Source organism: Arvicola amphibius, chromosome 2, assembly GCF_903992535.2.
Source record: "Arvicola amphibius chromosome 2, mArvAmp1.2, whole genome shotgun sequence".
NCBI lineage: Eukaryota > Metazoa > Chordata > Mammalia > Rodentia > Cricetidae > Arvicola > Arvicola amphibius.
This window is the reverse complement of record NC_052048.2, coordinates 110,285,623-110,312,776: the sequence shown is the minus strand read 5'-3', so window position 1 is coordinate 110,312,776 and position 27,154 is coordinate 110,285,623.

Genomic DNA, 27,154 nt, shown 5'->3' with positions numbered 1-27,154 from the left:
TTCTATTCAAGGAGTATATGCAGGAGGACCAGCAACACAAGGTCATCTTTGGCACCGTGGTGAGTGTTGTGATCTGCTGGCCTGGCCTGTTACCTGTGTACCCTGTCCCTTTAAGAGACAAGCGTTGCCTGCTCCCAGCATCCTCCAGACTGAATGCTCTCTCTCTTCTTGTCCCTCTTCTAGTCACCTCTACAGTCTCCTGTGCTCTTGCTGCCTGAAGGCCTTTTTTTAAGAGGTAACTACTGCCTGTCCCTCCCCTCCACTTCTCTTCTTCTCGTCCCCTCTCCCTTTCTTTTCTATAACCATTAAATCTTTACCCAAATTCTCTCTGTATGGCATATCTGTCTGTCTCTCACCTACTGTGGTGTCCTATCTGCCAAGGGTACCCGCTGAGGCCTCAGGGAACCCACCACTGCCCCTCGTAGGATCACTGCCCCCATGGGACCAGTCCCCCTCTACTATATATTTAAAAAGAATAACAATGTGTATGAGCCTGGGTCTCATCTCAATCTGTCTCAAAACAAAAACAAACAAACAAATAAATTTAAAGCAAATACTTATGTATTATTTACTGTTGTCCAGGGACTATTCTTAAAATTTCAGAGATATTTACTCATTTAAAGTTCAAAAAGCAATGTTCAAAAGTAGATGTATGTGTGATTAAGTCAGGAATGATGGAGATCAACTGGGAACAAAATTAAGAGAGCAGGCATCTCCAGAATTGTTTTTTTGTTTTTGTTTTTGTTTTTGGTCAGAACAACTGAACTGTTACAGTCTCTGTGTAGAAGTCAAAACTATGCAATCATTGTGTGTAAGTCTTGGGATTTCTTATGATGGAAAAGGGGAAAATTTAGGGAATAGAAAAGTCCATGTTCAGGTCAAACTTCCAAGTCGTAGATAGCAGCAGTGTGGTATGCAGATCTCCTTACCATAAGTTTCCACAACTATTACCAGTAAGTGAACTTTGCTGTCCAGGGCTTTTCAGTTATCAGAGGCTTTGGTAATTAACCCTTCCAGTACTACTTCACTTTTAAACCCAGATAATCAAGACACAGGGACGTTAAACAAAAATCTGAAGTCATAGAATCAGTAAAAACAGTGTTAGGATTCCAATGTAGGGAGACAGGTGTTTGGTCTTAATTTTACAGTTGGCAACCATAAAATGCAAACAAATACAGGTGCCATCATGTTGCACACCAACTATAAATTTTATGATTAAGGGCAATTGTAATGATGTATACATGTTAAATAAAGAATTTATTTTTATAATAATATATCAGTTTAATTAGCATAGAACATACAATTATTATATTTTCTTTATGATTGAAAAATAATAAAAAAGAACTAGAAATGGCACTAAAAATCAAGCTAAAATTTAATTATAAACTGGCATATTTAAATCATTGATAGTTTTTGGATGTACAAAAAAACACTTAAGGGAGACTCCATTCCACAAAGTAGATGGCCAACATAAAACAAACTCAATGTTATTTTTGGAGATATTTTATCTCATAATTCTTTGTCTTGAAATTTTTAGCCATACTTATACTAGTTTTTTGCTTATAAATGCTTATTTTGTGGTTATATTATCGTTCCTGATTTTTGTGTTTTTATAGGTTTTGTGTGTGTGTGCATGTGTGTGTGTCTGTATGTATGTTTCCTGTGTTGTTTTATTTTTATCCTGTTTGTCTGTTTGCTTTGTTTTTATTTTGATTTATTTGCTTTTTTATTAGCTTATTTGTTTGTTGGATAGGTAAGGTAGTGGGGAGTGTCTTATAGAAGAAGAAGAAATCATGATCAAAGAATACTATATGAAAAAATACTTCCAATAAAAATTTATTGATACTTTTAAATGAGTTTTGAGTGATGTGAGGAAGATTAAAATTTTATTGGCTGCCTTTCAGACTCAGAAATTTTAATGTAAACATGTGAACAGGAACATTTTACTAACAGACTCTAGGATGATAAGTCACTTAATTTGAAAACCAAAGCAACACTCACACATAAAATAAGTGTAATTTTAAAAGTAGTATAATAGAACATATAAGAAAAGGATATAAGGAAATTCTCAGAAAATTTCTATAAACTGTATTACTTAAGGTGTACAATTTGTTTCAAAGATAAGATTTTATAAAATATTCATAAACATGGTGCTATTGTTGATAGTTTATTATTACTACATTACTGAGCATTTTTTTCTCATGGTTTACTTTTTTATATTTAAAAATTTCCATCTCCTCCCCTCTTCCTCCCCCTTCCCTCCCCTCCTCCTCCCCCTTCCCTCCCCTCCTCCTCCCTCTTCCCTCCCCTCCTTCTCCCCCTTCCCTCCCCTCCCCTCCACCCATACCTCCCCTCCCTCCCTCTCAAGGCCAAGGAGCCATTAGGGTTCCCTACTCTATGCTAAGACCAAGGTCCTCCCAACTCCCCCCAGGTCCAGGAAGGTGATCGACCAAGCTGAGAAGGCTCCCACAGAGCCCGTCCATGCAGAAGAAACATTGTTCATTAAGTTGACTTCCTTACATGTATTAACTCGGTAAATAAAGCATCAAAATCCTGATTTCTAAGTTGCACTCTCCTTTTCAAATGTAAATGAGATTAGTAGTCTCATTTTATAAAATGAAAATAAAAGCTACCATGTAGATGTCATGTGATTTTGCTTTTGTTTAAATATATTCAGCCTATGGGGAAAAAAGACTATGTACTGAAATCAGCTAAAAATGTATTTTCAATCAGAAACATCATTGATTTTTGTACTTTGGATAAATTTCAAAGGAAAAGAACTCTTTCTATCAATTTTTATTCTCTAAGCTAACAAAAACTTACTGAAAGTGTAATCTCCCTTTTTGTAGGTAATTTTGTTGAGGGGGGGAATTTAATTCATTCAGTACAACTCTGGTTAGTTTATACAGAAATAAGCAATAGTTTCCTTGAGGGCCAACATTTTCCCTTGTTTGCTTCACTGAAAACCAATACAGGTATACTGTATGCTTCTGTTGATGAGATTCCTGGAAAGAAGAGTGCCTGAAAAGACTGAAAGACTGAGAGAACTATAATGATGTTGGGAGGTTGGAATGTTGAGGTCCAGAGGTTTATTACCTTATCTCGGTTAAGCTTTAGCCCCTCTGAATAGCCAGCCATTCATTACTTGCCCACATCTATGTCAAAATTAATATCTCTGAATGTGGCCAACAGCGGGGGCTGACTGAGAAGCAAAGGACATTGGCGCTGGGCTCTGATTCTTCTGCATGGACGGGCTCTGTGGGAGCCTTCTCAGCTTGGTCGATCACCTTCCTGGACCTGGGGGGAGTTGGGAGGACCTTGGACTTAGCATAGAGTGGGGAACCCTGATGGCTCCTTGGCCTTGAGAGGGAGGGAGGGGAGGTATGGGTGGAGGGAAGGGGAGGGAAGGGGGAGAAGGAGGGAAGGAGATGGAAATTTTTAAATATAAAAAAAAAATAAACCATGAGAATGAAAAAAAAAATTAATATCCCCTGACTAAAAGAAAAATCTTTTGGAATCTATATAAAATGCAAGATGTTGACAGAGGTTTCTGTCCCACCTGGTCCTCCATATGTTTAGTCCCAAATAAACATACAGAGGCCTATAATAATCATAAACTGATTAGCCTAGTAGACCAGGCTTCTTATTAACTCTTATAACTTATATTAGCCCATTTTTCTTGTCTGTGTTAGCCACACGGCTTGGTACCTTTTTTCGATGAGGCAGTCATATCTTGCTCTCTGTCTGGCTTCCTGTGTCTGGGTGAGAACTGCAGTCTGAAACTTCCCTCTTCCCAGAATTCTTGCTGCTGTTCCTCTACTTCCTGCCTTTTCACCCCCTATACTTCCTGCCTGGCTCCTGGCCAATTAGCATTTTATTAAAAATACAAGTGACAGGATAAAAGACCACTGTCCCACAACATCAAAACCTCTAGTTTCTACCAACCTAAAAGATTGTCATCATTTAGCATCTGAGGCCAAGAGAACCACTTCCCTGTTGCTGTAACTACTTCTATAAGGTGTCCACCAGTGTATTTTAAACTTGTCTTAACTTAGGTCTTTCTTTCTTCTGTAAAACTATGTAACTGCTTCCATATTGGAATATAAAATTTGGGGTAAATATGTGTTCCCACGGTTACTCATTTACAGCTCTAGAGTAAGCTATCTCTTATTTCTTTTAAGAGTTATATTTTCATTGCCAAGTGCAAGTTTATCAATTTCTTCCTTTACAATGAGAGAGAAAGAATGTTTTTTTCAGTGTTTTATCAGTGTCCTCTTTGTGAAATAATCTAAATATGAGTACAAGAATTAAATTTCAGTAAATTGAAAAAGGAGTCAACCACTAATTGAGTTGTAATTAGATTTTCACTTGTCACCATTTCTGTAAATAGACATGCTAACAAGACTTCAGATTTTCCTTATAAATATCTCTAGGCAACCAAAAATAAAGATAGAATTGAGACTATTTATCCTTTGATTCAAAATCCATTTAATCTGCTTACTCATCAACATGCTAAGAAACTTACTGTGAGATCTATGAGCAGGGTCTTATCCCAAACATATTAATAATAGGAAGGGAGAATCCAAAAAGAAAATTTTATCACTTGTCTTGTTATCATTCAGTTAGTTAAATATTTCTTACACTGCTTTGGACATAAGAAGTAGGGTCTGGACTGCTTTGGACAAAAATGGGTAATTGTATTACCAGAAATCTGTAGAAGTTTCTGTCCACCAATAACCAGAACAAATGAGGGCATGCCCCTGAGCAAAGGACCCCTGAGATGAAGGTGTGAACTAATTGCAGACATGTTTATTCTAGCGTTTGGATCCTTAACTTCCTCTTTCTCTGTAAATCAGAGCATTTGTATATGGAGAGTTCCACTCCTAAATTCTGCCAGCTCCTTTGAGATGTGAATTTTCTGTCATTTTATAACCTAAGACTATTTTGTACCTTAGAAATAGAACACATGACCTGGAGTCCCAGTGGACCAAAGATACTCAGATTCTGAAAGGAAACACTTGTGGCCCTGCCTTCAACAACAAAAAAACAAGAGCTCTTCTTTCTGAGATATAATCAACTAATAACTGACCAGCTGTGTCCTAACTTTCAGGAATTTTTCTTCTAACTCATTCCAGCCCTCCTAACTTTTCCAGATATTATTTTTCCATGAACTATGAACTGAAATGTCTCCATTTCATATTCTGTAATACTTTTTAATATTCTCATTGCCTGTTCACTTTTGGAGAGTGTGATTTTATTTAATAATAATAAATAAACTGTTTTGTTTGAAACACTTTTAAATTGTGTTTAGTTGATTGTGTGTGTGTGTGTGTGTGTGTGTGTGTGTGTGTAGTGGTTCAATCTCTAATCTGTAAAGGATGAGAAAAGAGGTGTGTATGGAGGACATCAACGTGTTAGTTCCTTAATGAAAGTGAAGAAGGACACATTTATTCATTCTCTTAGATCCTTGTAAGCTGAATTCAGCCTCACCCTGTGTCACACCTTGCTGGAATCTGAATCTGGACTCTTCAAGGTATATTCATGTAAATAATGGAAGGCAGCAGGTTCCAGTCTGGGAATTGGTCTCTGGCAGGCAGAAGGGCCGTGGCAGGCAGCAGTACTGTGCCAGCCATTTCCATTCTGTAATTATCTTTTGAAAAGTAAAGGGGCTTAGGCAGTTTTTCTCAGGTCCAACAATTTTTGGTCATGATTCTGGTACTGATCTCTTCCCTCAGATCTATTCTGGTTATTCCCTGACTTAGTTACCCTGTATTTAAAAAAATGGAAATAGATTAATATGTAAAAATGAATTTCTTTTACTGTTTGGCCAAACTGGAGAGAAAAGGAAACTCATTTTTTTGCATTTTGTCTGTATCTATGTCTGTCTTAAAATGGGTAGACTACATGTAATGAACATCAAAATACCCTTAGTTTTTCCTGTGAGACTGAAGTACCCATTTCCTCAGAGAAAGGACTCACACTGGGTTGTATCAAATGTTAAGGTTATGTTATTTTATTATTCAGATTCTGGTCTGATAAAAGTGAGTAGACATTCTGTCTCAAAATTATCAATTTTTCAAACAGAAAAATTGTCTCAGGGGTTTTAATGGGGTGGTGGATGCAAAGTCCTGATCTTTTCTGGGCTGCAGAGTTCTCAGGCCGCAGGTCCATCCCTTTCATAGGTAGAGAAGTATCCTTGTGTAGCAGTTTTCATAATTCTGCTGGGGCCCCAAGATGACATTCTGATAGCTGAAGACAGAGACACAGGATTCTCTTTCCAATATTTGGTGTATCTTCTCTTCACTGGGGTTCGTGCACATTCTCTCAGCATAGGAACATGACATAGTGCTTAATTTTTCCCCCAACTCTTGTCATTACTGGATATTTTTAAAATGCTTCATCCTCTTTTGTAGTAGGAGGAGCGGCAGGCTGCGTCCTGCTGCCTGGCTAGCTTATACCCAAAATAACCACCCAGAAATTGTATTAATTTAAATCACTGCCTGGTCATTAGCTCTAGCCTCTTATTAGTTAACTCTCACATCTTGATTTATCCCATTTCTAATAATCTGTATTCCATCATGAGGTTGTGGTTTATCAGGAAAGATTCAGCATGTCTGACTGGTGGCTGGCTCCATGGTGGTAATCTCTGTTCTTCTTCCCAGCATTCAGTTCTGTCTACTCTGCCTACCTAATTGCTGCTCTATCAAAAGGCCAAGGCAGTTTCTTTATTCAACCAATGAAAGCAACACAAATATAGAAGGACCTCCTACACTACTCTTTTAAGTGATCAAAAGTCAAATTACTTTATAATTGAAACAACTATAAAGAGATAGAAGTGAGTAAAGTGGTCAACATCCAAATGGCCAGCAGACATGCAGTTTGCCTAAGAGTGACCCTAAGACAAAGAAGATTTGGTTTCATTTTTGCTGCATCTGCATTGTCTGTGAAATGAAACCTGAGCTGAGTCATTTTATCCTTTTGACCTTCAGCTTCTTCATCTGAAGAAATGACAAAAGTCAATAATTCATCCATGTCTTTATTCTCAAAGGTTATTCAGAGGCAAAGCAGGAAAAGAGACAGAGGAATTTAAAATGAGAAAATAGCTCTCTAGCCTGATGTGGCCAAGGTAAAGGGCCAGTGGGACTTCTTAGATGGATTATTAGATACACATTCATCTAAAAAATAATCTAAAAAATAAAAAAAAACAGGAAGTTTTAAAAACAAAAAGGGTTCTTATTGATAGGTGAATTACAAATGAATTGAGTGTAAAAGGAGAGGCTACTATTAAAGCAGTTATACTGGCAATGACAGGATAAGCGGCACCCCAGCTTCCAGTGGGTCTTCAGTCAACTGTTATTAAGAAGTAGCCATCAACTGAGACATTGAATAATGGTGAGAACAGAATTGTTCAATGTTTTCTTTAACCTTATGAGAGAAATATATGATGGCATATCCTCTGAGTTATTTTTTTTTCTATGTATCAACACACATCTCTACCATGTATTCCCCAAGGCCCCAACTGGGAGATTGATTCTCCATTTATCTCTGCATAGGATTTACACAATTACATACAACTGAACTCATGGCATTATGTTAATTTTGAACACTAATTCAAGCCTTTACTCAAATAATGTATTATCTTGTAACTTTTTAAATTTTTTCCTTAGAAGTTTATTGGTTTTATTAAATTTATTTTTTATTACTTTATAAATAATACCAATCAAAATTTCCACATCCTCTCCTCCTCCCACTTCCCACCCACTCCCCCCACACCCTCCCCCCACCCCTCTCCAGTCCTAAGAGAAGGCAAGGTACCCTGCCCTGTGGGAAGTCCAAGGCACTCCCCCCAACATCCAGGCTTAGGAAGGTATGCATCCAAAAAGAATAGGATCCCCAAAAGCCAGTATATGCAATAGAGATGAATCCCAGTGCCATTATCATTGGCTTCTTGGTCTGCCCCAATTGTCAGCCACATTCAGAGGGACAAGTTTAATCCCATGCTCGTTCCGTTCCAATCCAGTTGGAGCTGGTGAACTCCCATTAGCTCAGGAACATAGTCTCAGTGGGTGAACCAACCCCTCGTGGTCCTGACTTCTTTGCTCATATTCTTCCTTCTTCCGCTCTTCAACTGGACCTTGGGAGCTCAGTCCAGTGGTTTGATGTGGGTCTCTGTCTCTATGTCTAACCATCACAGGACAAAGGTTCTATAGTGATATTCAAGATATTCATCAGTGTGATTATGGGACAAGGCCAGTTCAGGTACCCTTTCCTCTACTGTCCAGGGTTCTAGCTGGGGTCATTCCCCGTGGACTCCTGAGAAACCTTTCAGAGCCAAGCCTCTTACCAACCCCAAAATGGCACCCTCAGTTAAGATATATCCTTCCCTGATCCCATAACTGTCTTTCCTCCATCTCACCAATCCCACTCCTCCAAGCTCTCCCCAACCCTCCCCCTTTATTGAAACATTTGACTCACTATTTTAGTTAGGGTTTCAATTGTGAAGAGACACCATGACCACAACAGCTCTTACAATGGAAAAACATTTAATCAGGGTGTAACATAACAGAATGTGGGCAGACATGGTGCTAGAGAAGGAACTGAGCATTGACTATCTTGATTCATAAACAACAGGAAGTAAACTGAGTTCCTGAGCATTTCATGAGCATAGAGACCTTAACAATGCCTGCCTTCAGAGTGACACATGCCCTCCAACAAGGTCACACCTACTCCAACAAAGCCACACCTCCTAATAATGCTACTCCCAGTCAGTTTATGGGAGGTTAGTCCCAGCCAATTACATTCAAACTATTATTTACTCACCTTCATGAAACTTCAAAGGAAGATAATAATGTTAATGTCTAGGATTGTCATATAGATCACATAAATTAATGCACACAAGAGTTTCACAATGTTTTGTATTCAATGATCATTGATTTTTACATTTTATATTTTAATAACATTTTTAAATTTTGTACATTATACTTTATATATGGTTACATCATTTTCTCCCTACCCTTTCTTTTCTCTGGCCCCTCTAAATTGGCCTCCCTCCCAAACCTTCCATGCCCCACACTTACTTTAAAATCAGTAGGCTTTTCTTACCTGATTACTATTGCCCCCCTCTCTCTTTCTCTCTCTCTATTTCTCTGTCTCCCTCTCTCACAGACATAAACACACAAATACAAGCATATACATATGTATAAATATATAAAAACAAATTGCTTAACTGCTTAGTATGGTTTTGTGGTGTGTGTGTATGTGTGTGTGTGTGTGTGTGTGTGTGTGTGTGTATTTGTGGTTTCAGGGCTGAGACTTTGTATTGAGTAAGTAATTAGGGCCTCATCTCTAGAAAGGCTAACTCTTCCTCTCAAAAGTCATCTATTTCCTGTAGTTTCTTCTTCATATGGTGAGCTTGTAAGATTTTCTCCCATCTCTGTTAGCACATTTTTATTTTCAGTGTTCAGATCTTGCTTATGCAGCCATTTCTGTGTGGGACTGTTTCACAGAAGACTTTTTGGTATTTTGATTATTATACTGATGGAGGACCTTCATTGGTTAATTAATAAAGAAACTGCTTGGCCCAATAGGTCAGAACATAGGTGGGTGGAGTAGACAGAACAGGATGCTGGGAGTGAGGCAGATTCTTCAAGCAGTCACCATAGGCAGTTGCCATGCCTCTCCTCTCTGAGATGGACGCAGGTTAAGATCTCTCCTGGTAAGCGACCACCTCGTGGTGCTACATAGATTACTAAATATGTGTTAAAGCAAGATGTAAGAATTAGCCAATAAGAGGCTGAAACTAATGGGCCAGTCAGTGTTTAAATGAATACAGTTTTGGTGTAATTATTTCAGGTGTACAGCTAACTGGGTGGCAGACGCAGCCCCACTGCTCCATCTACTATTTCTGTCCTCTCTTCAGCAATTTTCCTTAAGCCATAGATGCAAGAGCTGTGATGTAAATGTATTCACTGTGTTTGGGATCCCCATGATCTCCATATTGTGTCCAGCTGTGGTTTTCTGGATGGTCTACATTTGTTGTAAAAAATGTTTCTTTGATAACATGTGATTCCTGTGAAAGTATAAGGAGAGGATATAGAATGTAGTAAGGAAATATCTGGTCTAGAAAAGTGGTGATAATAATAATCTTTTCTAAGATCTATAACTTCACTATCATTGAAAAATTGGCTAGGAGTCTAATACAAGTCATTTTGAGTACAATTAGATAGGTATTAGGAATAACCAATATTTGAATGTATTTACTATAGCTTTATGGTATACTGCCATGTAGCCACTGTGGTTTATAGGTGTCACAGCTGAATAGGACTAGTAATTACTCCTCTCCTTTGGCAATTTGCATAGTGCTTTTGTTGTTGTTGTTGTTGTGTCATGGTAGCCATACTGTAGACAGGAAGGAAGTTTTCAGTTTGATCAAGGATGAGTAATCTGAGTTATGTTTCCTAAATATATGGTGTCTTCAACAATAAGTCTTGCCTTTAACTTTTGAGATGCAACCAAGGACAACAGCCATAACCTACACTGCTTGGGGAGTCATATGGGCTACATTAATCAGTCATTCTAAAGGAGACTTTTAATGCTTAATATTGGAATTTTTGTTAGTCTATGCTTCACATAAGGGAGTACTGGTGACCCTATTGTCATATCTTCTTTAATGTGTTCTTCTTTCTTTCGTGTGTGTGTTTGTGTGTGTGACGAGTGAGTATGTGTGCATTGTTATGTGTATGTACACATAGTGTACGAAGAATGTGTGATTTTAAGTAAATACAGCATGATAAGATTCCTTGAGACTTTATTAAAGAATCATGTTGTTATCTATACTTCTTCCTTCATTTTTCACCTATCTTGACATTCTCCTAATTCCCAATTGGACCTCTCCTACTCATTTTTATCTGGCCCACTTCATATCACATATTACCTCACTCAATATGATATTTTCTAGGCCCATTCCTTTGTCTGAAATTTTCATGATTTCATGATTTTCTTACAAATGAATAGTATTCTATTATGCTTATGTACCATATTCTCATTATCCACCCATAAATTAAAGGATATTTAGGTAGTTCCATTGCCTAGGTTTTGTGAAAAAACATGACCTCTCTTTCTTGGAAAAGTCACCACACACAGAGCCACTGTGTTGTCACATGACCAAGGAAAAACACAGTGCAGGGGTGATGAGGAACTTTATTCAGCCAATGGCCTTTGAGAGGATGGACCATGTTTAGAGTTGCCTTGGTTACCAAAAAGTGTCTGGTCTGACCACTTGCTCTCCCCTATTAGCTACACCTGGATGTTGGATTTTGTTCCTGTTCCTTGTTGTCATCCATGAATTCCCCTTTAATAAAGAATACCTTATTTTACCTCATTAGGAGCTAGGGGCTAGTGCGGGATTGATTCATGTTCCCTTTCCTCTGGTGTGCTCTTCTTCATCTGCTACCTAAGCCCAGCATGGGAACTAGTCCATGTATAGCATACCAAGACCCCACCCCCATCCACCTCCCACCCACCCCCTATCTCACAGCCCAGATGCTCTCCTGGTTCACCAGCCTGGGCATGTTTCTTGCCCCTGACCCACATGATGCTGCTTAGGTCCTTGACTTCCCCCATGGCATCCTGCCATTCTTTTATTCACATCGTGATCTTGTATCATTACATCAGCTGATTGCACACATCTTTAAAAGATCAAATAAAAGCAGTAAATCTTTTTTCTTTTTAAATCAAATCTTTATTTTGATGTTTCATAGCTTAGTCACTCCTGTGGAAACAAGCAAAAAACCCTTCTCCAAACTAGCACATCTTCTGATTTCCATTTTGACGTCAACAGATCTTTGAAATACAATGGCTGATTTAATTTAGAAGATTTTTATTTATCCAATGTTTCTCTGCTCCTATTGTTTCTTTCTTATTAGCATTAAGAAAATTTGGGGGGGGGGGGTAATTTCCATCCTTTTTTGTTTGTTTAACATAGTTTGATTTGATCTTTCTATAACTGCCTTATGTGTAGGATTGTTTGGTATATCTGTAATATGCTTTTTTAATATAATTAGCAAAAACTGTTTCTTTTTTGAGATGTATGCTTGATCATTATCTGTCTTTATTTGTGCAGGTATACCCATGATGTCCATAACTTTTAATAAATGCATGATTATTGAATCATCCTTTTCTAAGCTCAAGGCAGTTGCCCATTGAAAACCTGAATACGTATCAATATTGTGATGTACATATTTTAATTTTTTTCAAATTATGTAATGTGGAACACATTAATCTGCCAGATTTTATCACTTTGAGTATTCTTTGTGTTACTCCCTGCAAGTAGCAGTGTTTGCTTATAGAAAGAGCAAGTAGGACATCTCTTTATAATCTCCTTAGCTTGTTGACATGAGAAAGAAAACTCTTTCTTTAAACCTTTGCTATTGACATGATTTTTAATGAATTTTCGAGGATTTCAGTATACTTCCAATCAATAATTAATCAATATCTGAATTATCTTGTCTAGAGGTCCTGGAAGACATCTATGGGATTGGATGTGTGTTATGTATACAGGACAAAGTCTATTTCTGAATATATCTTGAATCTGAATAAATAATGAAGTCAATTTTGTATAATTTGGTATAAATTTAGCAGTTTGAATATAAAAGATAACTTTTTGCCTATTTCAAATCAATAACTATATTGAGAGGTTCTTTAAAATCCCTTAGTACCATGAAAATAGCATATAACTCAGCCTTTTGGACAGAATTATAAGGGTTATGTTCCACCTTACTTAAATCTTTTGATTTGTAAACAGCCTTTCCTGATTTATTTGCATTAGTATAAAATGTATGGGCTCTAGTTATTGGTGTGTCACGTACAATGAGGGGTAGAATCCACATAGTTCTCTTTGTAAGTTTCATTCTATCACTTTTGGGATTGTTGCTATTAATCTTTAGCACAAGGTCTTTACCAGGATTCATTGTCTTTCCATAATTTTTTAATTTTATCTATAGTAAAAGACACTACAATCTCTGCTGGGTATATTCCAGCTAGTTGATGAAGTCTCAATTTTCCTTTTATGATTTATTTAGGAACCTTTTTAATTTAAGTTTTTAATCTTATACTTGGTTTATATGATAAAAAAATCCATCCTGAGGTAATATCTTCCCTCTGCATTGAAATTCCTGTAGGGGAAATTCTGGAAGGCAATATGACTAGAAAGCAATTAAGATATGGATATATCCTATCTTCATGTACCTCCTGTAATTTCTCTTTATGAGGTCTATTTTGTAGAATGCAATAGAATGTGCATTCATTGGCATTTGGGTAGAATACTCTGTAAATATCTGTTATGTTCACTTGATATACATGTTATTTATTTCTGAGGTTTCTGTTTCTTATTTGTTCAAATAACCTATCTGTTAGAGAAAGTAGGGTGTGGAAACTACCTACTATTGTTGGATTATGTTAATCTCCTTTTTTAATTCTACTAAGCTGCTTGTTATGAAATTGAATGCACCAGAGTTTGCATTATTGTACTACTATATTGATTCATTGGTTCTTTGATTAGTGTGACTTATCCTTCTTTTTCTCAACTGATAATTTTACTTGGAAATTTATTTTGTCAGATATTAGGATGGCAATGCATTCTTAACTTCATTATCCCATTTGCCTGGATTACTGCCTAGAGGAGCAAGGAGATTTCTTATGCTTATTGGCTTGGCTCACCAGCCTATCTAATGATTTCAGTGGGTGTCCCTGTTGCAAAAATTAGGGTGGATAATAATTAAGGAAGACAGCCAACTTCCATTTCAGACCAGTGCACATATGTGCACTCACACAAATGCACACACATGCACCCTCCCCCACATACACACATGGAATTGAATGTAGTGAACTTTAATTTTCACCAAGGCAGCAGCCTCCCTCTGTTGCCAAGGCAATGTCATCACCTCTTACCAGATACCTCTCCAGTGTCAGTTATGAGACATGTTTATCCCTTAAAAGAACCTTCCATACATAGCTTGCTCTCTTGCTTCTTGCTCCTCTCTTGACTTTCTTGCCTGTTTTTTTCCTCCATTCTTTCTTGTTTCTTGCCTTTTGCCTCTGATCTCTTGATATGGGAGGTCCTTCTGTCTATGTGTTCCTTTTATTGGTTAATAAATAAAGAACTGATTTGAGCCTATGGCAAGGGAAAACAAAACTAGGTGGGGAAAGCTAGGCTGTATGTGGGGAGGAAGAAAGGTGGAGTCAGGGAGATGCCATGGATCTGCCACTGGAGATAAACATTCTGAAACTTTGCGGGTAGACTACAACACTGTGGTGATATACAGATTAATAGAAATGGGTTAAATTAAGATGTAAGAGCTAGCCAATAAGAAACTAGAGCTAATGGGCCAAGCAGTGATTAATTAATACAGTTTCTTTGTGATTATTTCAGTTCTGGGTGGCCAGGATGAACAAGCGGCTTTCTCCTTTCAACAATCTGTCTGTCTGCCTTGGTCATGTTCCCACTTCAACATGGCCTTCTGCTCTTTAACTCTCTCTTCCTCTCCTCTCCCAATAAATCTTTTGCACTAACTTTGTTTTTTGTGGTATGTTTGCTTAGTGGCATACCTTGACAGGGCCCACCAAAAGGTACACACTGTGCCTTTCTTTCTTTTTTAGAAATTATTACAGTAAGCATACCTGTGATCCCTGTATTAGGAAAACTGAGCTAAGAAGACTGGAAGTTCAAGACCAGCCTTAGTTATACTTGGAAACTTTACTTGAAAACAAAAACAAACATGAAAACAAACACTCCCACAAATACAGATTATGTGGTCAGGCAGGCAGCAAGAGCATGTGGATGGTGAGATAGAAATCGTGGGTTTTGAATTTTTGTATTTTTTAAGAACTCCATCTAAGTATGAGCTCAAGGAAGGAAATTTTACAACAAAGACACAAATATTATTGTCTAGGAAACCAAGCCATGTAGTATATACAAGTAACACCAGTAAATATAATGTTTTCTGTATCAGGAAGAAGAATTATACAATTTATTTAACTTTAAGAGTAAACAAAAATATGAGGCTACATCTTTGCTATGTATTTACATATAAATATATCTACAAAGTTAAGAAACTCATTGACTCCCATCAATAAAACTCCCAATTAATAAAAGATCCTCAGAAATGTCAAAATATGTATTCTTGGGTAAGTAAAATTACAAAGTAGAAATCTACATGAAGACTAGACACTTTTTCTGTTCTCTTCCTCCTATCTCATCTTAACCCTGCTCTTTCTTTATCTCAGTCTTTCTTTGCTGTCTATCTTTTGCATAGCTATCCATCTATTCCTTGTCTCTATTACTGCATTGTCACCCTTTCATGAGTAATACAGCTCCTAACTTCTACTTACCTGGTTTGTCTTACTATATCTAAACAAACAAATGATACAGAACTAATATAATCAATATTTTTTCCACCTCTAAGTTCCTAGGAAATAAAACTTGATTAGTCTGCTGTAGAGCACTGAGATATCCTTGTCATCTGTGATTGGGATATATAATCCAGTGAGAGAGTGAAAAAGGTCTTCTGCTTTGCTGTTCTTTGGCAGAGGAGCAATGGGGGGGGGTAGAATTCTCAGAGGAAAAGGCCCTATCTGAAACTTACATAAAATTATTCTTATATCTCCTAACTTTAAATTAAAATCCATAGTTTTAGCTATGTCTAAATACCAGAAAGAAATTAAATAAATCAAATGTTGATAGTTCTTTAAACACAAATCATAGGAAAATGACTCTTTGTGATCAAAATGACAACAAACATCTAAAATAAGAATGATCTTTAATAAACTCTCTGAATATCCAGAAGCCTTTGCAATCTCCTGCTCTCATTGTTTTTAAAATCAGTGTAGTTAGGTCAAACATTCTGAAGGTCCCTAGTACCCTTTGGGGTAATATCTGCCCAAATTTAATATAACTTTAATTTATATTTTGGTGCACTTGGTGATACTTTTCCATTCCTGAGAATGGAACACAAGATACACAATGAAACCTACTATAAGAATTTTATTAACAGAGGGAGGAAGAGGGGAGAAAGAGGACAATACAGTGCCCTGTCTAAAATCAGTATGGAGAGAGAGAGAGAGAGAGAGAGAGAGAGAGAGAGAGAAGTGTAGCAAGAATATCTGCTTTTAATGACCTTCTCTCTCATGTACACAAGGACTTACATAGCTATGTTATGCAGAGATTGTGTGACCATACTACACATAGATTATGTAGAGCTTAAAGTCCCATGGTAGTTAGGCAGTTGGCCTGAGCACTGTTGGTGCATGCATAGCCATACAACCTGGAAGTATTAATTGTTGACAGAGGTTTCTGTTCCTCCCAGTCCCATAACGGTTCAGCACCAAATCTACATTAATTATAAACTGGTTGGCCTACTAGCTCAGGCTTCCTATAACTCTCATAACTTATATTAGCATATAATTTTTGTCTGTGTTAGCCATGTGGCTTGATACCTTTCATCAGCAAGACATTCTCATCTTGCTTTCTCTTTGTCTAGGTGACAACGGTAGACTGAATCTTTCATCTTCCCAGAATTTTCTTGTTCTCATTGCACTGCCTCTCCTTCTTGCCTGTTTTCCCTGCCTATACTTCCTGCCTGGCTAGTGGCTAATCACATTTTACTAAGCAAGTACAAGAAAGAATTTTTTACAGGGTAAAATATAGTTCCAAAGCAACTAATGCCTTGGTTGCCTAAGCATTCTGCCTGAATGATGACAGCCAATGGAAGTTCTGAATATGATGGAAAATGCCAACATTTCACCATCTTATTTTTTTAATAAAAATTGGAGGGAGGTCTAAGGGAAGAAGGCTGGTCAGAATAGGGGCATTGGGTCTCTCAAAACTGCTTCAAGCTGACTTAGTGAGGGCCAGTCATGTCTGGGGAACTTGTTCTGAAGTGTTCATAACCTTCCCATGGTTTGAGCCTTGTGGAATCATCTTGCTGCTAGCTTGGACTAAAGAAGATGCTGGCAAGACAGAAGATGGAGTTTAGAAAACTTTATTTAGATTCTGTTAATTAGGAGAAGAAGATCTCAAGATGGAGTGGGGGGCTCCCCACAGGTCCCAAAATGAAGGAAGGGGTCCCCAACACAAAGGAAATGTTGAATGTTACTTATCTTGGGTGAATCTGATTTGTTCTGATGGGTCCAATTTGTCTCTTTGGAGCTTGTAAGAGTTCTTTTAGGTTTGTAACAGAGATGGTTAGTGTTTAGTATTTTGCTGGAACTGGCTTAATAGTTCTTATAGTTCAATAGAATTTTATTGTTTAGCTGGTTAGTGTTAACATCCTGGATGGTCACATAGCAAGAGAGGGAGAGAGAGAGAGAGAGAGAGAGAGAGAGAGAGAGAGAGAGAGAGAGAGAGAGAGAGAGAGAGAGAGAGAGAGAGAGAGAGAGAGAGAGAGAGAGAGAGAGAGAGAGGGAGAGAGAGGGGGAGAGATTATTAATTAAACCTTTTAATTTTCACCCGAGACAAACCTTAGAGAGCCTATTTTTTAATATAATTGTATCACCTTAACATGTTAATAAACATTATATTAAAATTTGTTATATTAAAATTTGTTTTGTGAGTCTCCCTTTTGAGTGTAGATATCTCTGAAGTGTTACCTGACAGTCTTTGTACCTCTGACTCTGTGGCTAATGGTGGTTCCAGTAACAGCAACTGAATGGTTATTGGAAATTTGAATATGTCATTGAAGACACAGGTAGAAATTGGTAAAGCAGATAGGAGAGAGAAGAGGGGGGGAATCAGAAAGGAAAACACAGGACTCCCAATCCAGGAGAGTTGAACAGAATTGAAGACAAAGCAGTTGATCTTGCTGTCCTCTGGAACTTAAGGGAACACGGCCCTCTTTGAGTTACCATTATATTAGGGGAGATTATCCTGAGGTGGAGACTTTGAGATGAGATAGGTGGATCCAGTGAGGGAGACCCTCCAGTTTAGCAGCTGTGAGAGTTTCAAGAATTACCTTAAAGGGTGGCTGCTATTCATGAGAAAGTGGTGAAGGGTGTTGGCCTTGAAGAGAGAGAAGGACCTGATCCTGATCCCTGATGTTGTTTGGAGATGAACAGTGGTTGGCACATGGCCAAAATATGAAGTTTTCCATAAAAACCCATAGAAGGGAACAGATGTAATGCAATAATGTGATGAGTAGGTGAATAAGATGTGGTGAGGATTCAGATGAGAGGCCAGGAGTCAGAACTGGCCGTTGATGCATGAGTTCAAAGGATGAAATGGAAAAGCCTGAAAAGAGCTAGAGCCAAAAGCTTTACCCAGTCAAGGTGAAGTTCCTGCGACAAGTTAACAAGAATATTTTTTAAGGAATGGTTCATTCTACCTCCTCTGAGCACTGAAGATGATCCGGGATATGAAAATGCCAAGGAACGTTGAGAGCTTTAGATAGAGTTTAAAAGATCTTAGAGGTAAACTAAGAACTGTTGTCTGAAAGAAGAAATGTTGGAATTCCATACCATTGAATAATTTCCCAGAGAAAGATGTCAGAAACTGAATGGGTCCTCTTATGGGTGGTCAGAAATGTTTCTATCTACTGAGACAAGGTATCCACTAAGACCAGGAAATATTTAATCCACATGAATGTGGGCATGTAAATAAAATCAAACTACCTGTCAGTTTCCAGAAGGGAGCCCCTTGGCCTGGTGGGTAGGAAAATGAAAACTATGGTATTTGGAATTGGGATCTGACTTTTGACAGATTTTCCAAGAGGCTCTGATAGTTTCTAAGAACTATAAGTCCTCAGGGTTGGTTTGGTGGTGGGCCTTAACAAAATGAGGCAGATCCTGACTATTAGGATAAAAAAAAAAAAACATGGTTTGGTAGGACAGGCTTTGTCGAGTGTCAGAGGGTGACAGTGAGGAAGTGTGTTGCACTGTATGAAGCCCTGAGAGGGGCAAGGTGAATCAGCACCTTGGAATGCTGCTGTCCTGGCTGCCTGGTCAACTCGGTTATTTCCCTTAGAAAGATGGATCTGTCAATCTGATTAGACTGGCAGTGAATAATTCCTATAGCTTTGGGTAGATGGGAGGCCTTTAATATAGTCATAATGTAATTTTAAATAGTTGTGGATGCTCCTTTAGTTATAAGAAGCCCACAATCTTTCCAGATGGCAGCCTGTGACAGGAGAATAAGAAAGGCATATTTGGAGCCTGTGTAAACATTTATGGATTGCCACTGTGACAACTTGGAAGGCTTAGGTGAGAGTTATTAATTCAGCCTACTGGTTAGCAGTATAGGCAAGGAGTGACTATGCCTCCTCCATTCCACTGTCCGACAATATGTTCCCTAGTGTAAGAAGGAGATGTCATCTGCATAGCAGGAATAGGTGGCCTGAGGCAATGTGCCCTTCTATGTGTGTGAAGAATGGGGAATTAGTTCCTTTAAAGTTTCTATGCAGGATTAAGATGGATAATAGTCAGGATTATGTTGAGTAAAAAGATTTGAGAGATTGAAAATAAAGATTGAAAAATAATGGCAACTTTCACTAGTGCCACCTGGGAAGAAAGAACGAGATAAGTTTGTAAGCCTTTATAAGTTAAAAACTGGGACAGGTTGTGATGTGAGAAGATAGTGGTGGGTGATTCAAATGTTAGTTTCTTTGACTCATGAATAAGGAACTTATCATCTGCCAAAGCGAATATGCAGGGTGCCCATCCCTGAGTGGTAAGATCTAGTTTCTCTGACAAGTACGCTACAGGTACAAAGGTCCAGCTGATGACCCCGAGGGCATATCCATCCTTCTCTGTTACTTAGAGGGAGAAAGGATGAGTTTGATTTAGGAGATGAAGAGCTAGTACCTAAGAAGAGAATGATGGAGCCTCTGAAAGGGCTTTGCAATGGGATGGGGAGGTGCTCTGTGGAGAGCTGAGAGCAGCCTCATATAAGGGGTGAGCAAGGAAAGAAAAAGAGAAGATCCAGTTATTGCTAGTAGAAGGGACTGTAAGAGACTGAATTAGTTTTCTTCTTGTCTAACGTAATAGCTTTTTGGGTTGGGGTAATATTTAGTCCCAAGAAGGTGAACTAAGGAGTAGACAGTTGGACCTTGGAAGGTTAAATTATATAGCCCCCTGGTGGACAAGAAATTACAAAGGGCAGAAGTAGTTTGGAAGATTTATAAGGATGGACTGCAAAGTAAAATATCATCTACATACTGTATGATTTAGATTTGGGGAGAGATGGTGAGAGTAGACCAGAAGGTAGAGCCTGGACAAACAGGTGTGTGCTGTCCCCGAGTCCCTGGAGTAAAACAGTCCAGGTGAGCTGTGTGGAGAGGTGGCTGTCAGGATCAGTCCAGGTAAAAGCAAAGTTTGAGATTGGAAACTGAGCAGAATAGAGAAAATGACATTTTTGAGATCCAAAACTGAGAAATGGGATGTTCCTAAAGAAATAGTGGAAAGAAGTGTGTAATGATTAGACACTATAGAATAAAGAGAAAGCACTGCAAAATTAATGAGCCAGAGTTCTTGTTAGATTTCTTAACTGCAAGTTTAGGGGCATTGAAAGGAGAAGAGGTGGGGCAGTGTAGCTTTTTCTTAGAAGGTCTGAGATGATAGGCTTAAGTCCCCTAAAACTCTGGAGTGAGAGTGGATACTGAATTTGGGTAATATATTTGGTAGAATCTTGTAATTGGATTACAATGGGAATAGTGTTAGCAACAGAAAGGTTTTGGGTATACCAGATATATCACCTGAGAGGCTGACAAAGAAATTGACCAGTAGGGTGGGAGGTTAGACAATAGGGGTATGAGAAAGAGCGGTAGGTTCCCAAAACTAACTCAGTACTGAGTATGTGGCTCCAGCGTCCAAGAGATAGGGAATGGACTTTCCTGATACCGTGATATCTACCTGTGGCACCTATTAGAGATAACCGTCATGGTTGGGTCAAGAGAGCCCAGGCATCACCTATTGTCCATAGCCATGTCTAGAACATCAGTTAAAGGCCAGTCTGTGTCTGAAGTCTTCATGCCACCTGGTGAAATGACCTCTCAATGGCACTTTGGACATTGTCTTGGGGGACCGATGTAAGGATTAGGAAATACAAGAGCTCAATTCCCATTGTGTCCACACTTAAAACAGGGGCCCCATTTTATTAATAGAGGGAGAGGGAGGGGGAAAGAGAGCGGTGCACAAACCTGTCTGAAAACATGATGAGAGAGAGATGGAGTGGGAATATTTGCTTTTAAAGGCACACAGGGGCTTACATAGCTATATGACTCATAGATTATGTGACCACTCTACACATAGATTATATAGGTCTTAAAGTCATTGTTTAGCCAGGCAATTTGCCTGAACACTAATGGTGCAGACACAGCCATATAGGATCCATAAGCGCTAACGCCTGGGGTGGCTAAGTATTTTGCCTGAAAGCTGACAATCAGAGATAGCTCTGAATGGAATGGAAAATACCAATATCTGGGTACATCTGTTTATTACTACCATCAAAATCAGAATAACACACACACACACACACACACACACACAGAGAGAGAGAGAGAGAGAGAGAGAGAGAGAGAGAGAGAGGAGAGAGAGAGAGAGAGAGAGAAATGCCCTTAAGTTTATGATGAGCAATTGAATGCAAAAGGAAACTGAGTTAGATTTCAGGATGAATTTAATTTTCAGTAGCCCACAAAACTTTAACAAAAAGACCATAATAAAATAAAATAGCAACAACAACAAAAACTCAAAAAACTAGATTTGAGAGAGAGGCTTGCATTTAAATATAGCTTTGATTTCACTCAGAATGTTTCTTTTTCTAGTTACATCCACGCAAATTTTAAAAGGTTATTTTTTTTACTGCTGAGTAGTACTCCATTGTATAAATGTAGCACATTTTCCTTTTCTTTCTTTCTTTCTTTCTTTCTTTCTTTCTTTCTTTCTTTCTTTCTTTCTTTCTTTCCTTTTGGATGTCTTAACTTTTTTTATTCTTTTTTTTTCTCATTTTTTTATTCAAGATTTCCATCTCCTCCCCCTTCCCTCCCCTCCCTTCCACCCATACCCCCACGCCACCCCTCTCCAAAGACAAAGAGCCATCAGGGTTCCCTTCACTATGTTAAGTCCAAGGTCCTCCCAGTTCCCACTAAGTCCAGGAAGGTGAGCAAGCAAACTGACAAGGCTCACAGTGAGCCCGTCCATGCTGTAGAGTTCATGTTCATTGCCATTGTCCTTGGTTTCTCAGTCCTCCTCCACCATCAGCCACATTCAGAGAGTCCGGTTTGGTCCCCTGTTCCATCAGTCCCATTCCGACTGGACTTGGTGGTCTCCCGTTAGATCTGTTCCACCGTCTCAATGGGTAAAAGCACTCCTCACGGTCCTGGCTTCCTTGCTCATGATCTCCCTCCTTTTGCTCCTCATCAGGACCTTGAGAGCTCAGTCCGGTGCTCCTATGTGGGGCTCTGTCATTTTCTCCATCCAATGCCAGGTGAAGGTTCTATGGTGATATGCAAGATATTCATGAGTATGACAATAGGATCTGGACATTTCTGGCACCCTCTCCTCAGCTGCCCTAGGAACTAGCTGGGGTCGTCTTCCTGGACACCTGGGAACCCCTCTAGAGTCAAGTCTCTGCCAACCCTAGAATGGCTCCCTTAACTAAGATATATAATTCCTTGTTCCCATATCCACCCTTCCTATGCCCCAACCATCCTATTCCCCCAAGCTCTTCCCATCCTCCACTTCACCCTTTTCTCTCCCCATCCCTCCATCCCCCCATCCCACAACACCCCCATGTTCCCATTTTTTGTCTGGCAATCTTGTCTACTTCCAATTACCAGGAGGATAACTATATGTTTTTCTTTGGGTTCACCTTCTTATATAGCTTCTCTAGGATTTTTTACGAATTATAGGCTCGATGAACTTTATTTATGGCTAGAAACCAATTATGAGTGAGTACATCCTATGTTCATCTTTTTGGGCCTGGGTTACCTCACTCAGGTTGGTGTTTTCTATTTCCATCCATTTGCATGCAAAATTAAAGATGTCATTGTTTTTTACCGCCAAGTAGTACTCTAATATGTATATATTCCACACTTTCTTCATCCATTCTTCCACTGAAGGGCATCTAGGTTGTTTCCAGGTTCTGGCTATTACAAATAATGCTGCTATAAACATAGGTGAACAAATGCTTTTGTAATGTGATTGGGCATCTCTTGGGTAAATTCCTAACAGTGGGATTGCTGGGTCCTGGGGTAGGTTGATCCCAAATTTCCTAAGAAACCTCCACACTGCTTTCCAAAGCGGTTGCACAAGTTTGCATTCCCACCAGCAATGGATGAGTGTACCCCTTACTCCACATCCTCTCCAGCAAAGGCTATCATTGGTGTTTTTGATTTTAGCCATTCTGACAGGTGTAAGATGGTATCTCAGCGTTGTTTTGATTTGCATTTCCCTGATTGCTAAGGAGGTTGAGCATGCCCTTAAGTGTCTTTTGGCCATTCGAACTTCTTCTGTTGAGAATTCTCTGTTCAGTTCAGTACCCCATTTTTTAATTGGGTTCATTAGCATTTTAAAGTCTAGTCTCTTGAGTTCCTTATATATTTTGGAGATCAGGCTTTTGTCTGTTGCGGGGTTGGTGAAGATCTTTTCCCAGTCAGTAGGCTGCCTTTTTGTGTTAGTGACAGTGTCCTTTGCTTTAAAGAAGCTGCTCAGCTTCAGGAGGTCCCATTTATTCAATGTTGCCCTTAATGTCTGTGCTGCTGGGGCTATACGTAGGAAGCGGTCTCCTGTGCCCAAATGTTGTAGAGTACTTCCCACTTTCTCCTCTAACAGGTTCAGTGTGTTCAGATTGATATAAAGGTCTTTAATCCATTTGGACTTGAGTTTTGTGCATGGTGATAGACATGGATCTACTTTCATTCTTCTACAGGTTGACATCCAGTTATGCCAGCACCATTTGTTGAAGATGCTTTCTTTCTTCCATTGTGTGCTTTTAGCTCCTTTATCAAAAATCAGGTGTTCATAGATTTGTGGGTTAAGATCTGGGTCTTCTATTCGATTCCATTGGTCGACTTCTCTATTTTTATGCCAATACCAAGCTGTTTTCAATACTGTAGCTCTGTAATAGAGTTTGAAGTCAGGGATGGTAATGCCTCCAGAAGTTCCTTTATTGTATAAGATTGTTTTGGCTTTCCTGGGTTTCTTGTTCTTCCATATAAAGGTGATTATTGTCCTCTCAAGATCTGTGAAGAATTTTGATGGGATCTTTAAGGGGATTGCATTAAATCTATAGATTGCCTTTGGTAGTATTGCCATTTTTACTATGTTGATCCTCCCAATCCAAGAGCAAGGGAGATCCTTCCATTTTCTGGTGTCCTCTTCAATTTCTTTCTTCAAAGACTTAAAGTTCTTGTCAAATAGGTCTTTCACTTCCTTGGTTAGAGTTACCCCAAGATATTTTATGCTATTTGTGGCTATTGTGAATGGTGACGCTTCTCTGATTTCTTTCTCTGCTTCCTTATCCTTTGTATATAGGAGGGAGACTGATTTTTTGGAGTTGATCTTGTATCCTGCCACGCTACTAAAGGAGTTTATCAGCTGTAGGAGTTCTTTGGTGGAGTTTTTCGGGTCGCTTATGTACACTATCATATCATCAGCAAATAATGAAAGTTTAACTTCTTCCTTTCCAATTCAAATCCACTTGATCCCCTTGTTTTGTTTTATTGCTATTGCTTGAACTTCAAGTACTATATTGAAGAGATAAGGAGAGAGTGGAGAGCCTTGTCGCGTTCCTGAATTTAGTGGGATGGCCTTGAGTTTCTCTCCATTTAATTTGATGTTAGCTGTCGGCTTGCTGTAAATAGCCTTTATTAAATTTAGGAATGACCCTTGTATCCCTAATCTCTCCAAGACCTTTATCATAAAAGGGTGTTGAATTTTGTCGAATGCTTTTTTAGCATCTATTGAGATGATCATATGGTTTTTATCCTTCAGTTTATTTATATGATGGATCACATTGATAGATTTTCGTATGTTGAACCAGGCCTGCATCTCTGGGATGAAGCCTACTTGATCATAGTGGATAATTTTTCTAATGTGTTCTTGGATTCTGTTTGCCAGTATTTTATTGAGAATTTTTGCATCGATGTTCATAAGTGAGATTGGCCTGTAGTTCTCTTTCTTGGTTGAGTCTTTGTGTGGTTTAGGTATCAGGGTAATTGTAGCTTCATAAAAGGAATTTGGCAATGACTGTTCTGTTTCTATATTATGAAATACCTTAAGGAGTATAGGTATTAGGTCTCCTTGGAAGTTCTGGTAGAATTCTGCATTGAACCCATCAGGTCCTGGGCTCTTTTTGGTAGGGAGGTTTCTGATAACAGTTTCTAATTCTTCGAGACTAACAGGACTATTTAGAGCATTTACCTGGTCCTGGTTTAACTTTGGTATATGGTACTTGTCTAAAAAAGTGTCCATTTCTTTTACATTTTCCAATTTTGTGGCATACAGGCTTTTGTAGTAAGATCTAATGATTCTCTGAATTTCCTCTGTGTCTGTGGTTATGTCCCCTTTTTCATTTCTGATCTTATTAATTTGTGTGTTCTCTTTCTGCCGTTTGATTAGTTTGGCTAAGGGTTTGTCAATCTTGTTGAATTTCTCCAAGAACCAGCTTTTTGTTTCATTGATTCTTTGGATTGTTTTCTGTGTTTCTATTTTGTTGATTTCTGCCCTCAGTTTGATAATTTCCAGTCTTCTACTCCTCCTAGGTGAATCTGCTTCTTTCTTTTCTAAAGTTTTCAGGTGTGCTGTTAAGTCTCCAATGTGTGCTTTCTCCGTTTTTTTTAAGTGGGCACTTAGTGCTATGAACTTTCCTCTTAGCACTGCTTTCATAGTGTCCCATAAGTTTGAATATGTTGTGTCTTTATTTTCGTTAAATTCAAGAAAGACTTTAATTTCTTTCTTTATTTCTTCCTTGACCCAGCTGTGGTTCAGTAGTTGACTGCTCAGTTTCCATGAGTTTGTAGGCTTTCTGGGTGTAGCATTGTTGTTGAATTCTAATTTTAATCCATGGTGATCCGATAAGATGCAGGTGGTTACTAATACGTTTTTGTAACTATGGAAGTTTGCTTTGTTACCAAGTACATGGTCAATTTTCGAAAAGGTTCCATGAGCCGCAGAGAAGAAGGTATATTCTTTCCTGTTTGGGTGGAACGTTCTATAGATGTCTGTTAAGTCCATTTGATTCATTACCTCTATTAAGTCTCTTAATTCTCTGTTAGGTTTCTGTCGAATTGACCTGTCCATTGGTGAAAGAGGAGTGTTGAAGTCTCCCACTATCAGTGTGTTTGGTTTGATGGCTGCCTTGAGTTCTAGTAATGTTTCTTTTATATAAGTGGGTGCTTTTGTATTAGGGGCATAGATATTCAGGATTGAGACTTCATTCTGATAGATTTTTCCTGTAATGAGTATAAAGTGTCCCTTTCCATCTCTTCTGATTGATTTTAGTTTGAAGTCAACTTTGTTAGAAATTAGTATGGCCACACCCGCTTGTTTCTTAGGGCCATTTGCTTGATAAACCTTTTCCCAACCCTTTACTCTGAGTAGATGTCTGTCTTTGTGGTTGAGGTGTGTTTCTTGTAAACAGCAGAATGTTGGATCCTGTTTTTGTATCCAATCTCTTAGTCTGTGCCTTTTTATAGGTGAATTGAGTCCATTGATATTAAGTGATATTAATGACCAGTGGATGTTAACTCCGGTTGTCATTTTTTATTTGGTAGTAGAGATTGTGTGTTTCCTTTCTTTGAGATGTGCTGGTGAAGGGTCACTAGATGTCTGAGTTATTTTGGGCAATGCTGGACTCCTTTGATTGTGAATTTCCTTCTATTACTTTCTGTAAGGCTGGATTTGTGGCTATTCATTGTTTAAATTTGTTTTTATCCTGGAATATTTTGTTTTCTCCATTTATAGTGAATGAAAGCTTGGCTGGGTAATCTGGGCTTGCATCCATGGTCTCTTAGTTTCTGCAAAACATCTATCCAGGACCTTCTGGCTTTCATGGTTTCCGTAGAGAAGTCAGGTGTTAGTCTGTTAGGTTTTCCTTTATATGTTACTTGACCTTTTTCCTTTGCAGCTCTTAGTATTCTTTCTTTATTCTGTATGTTTTGTGTTTTGATTA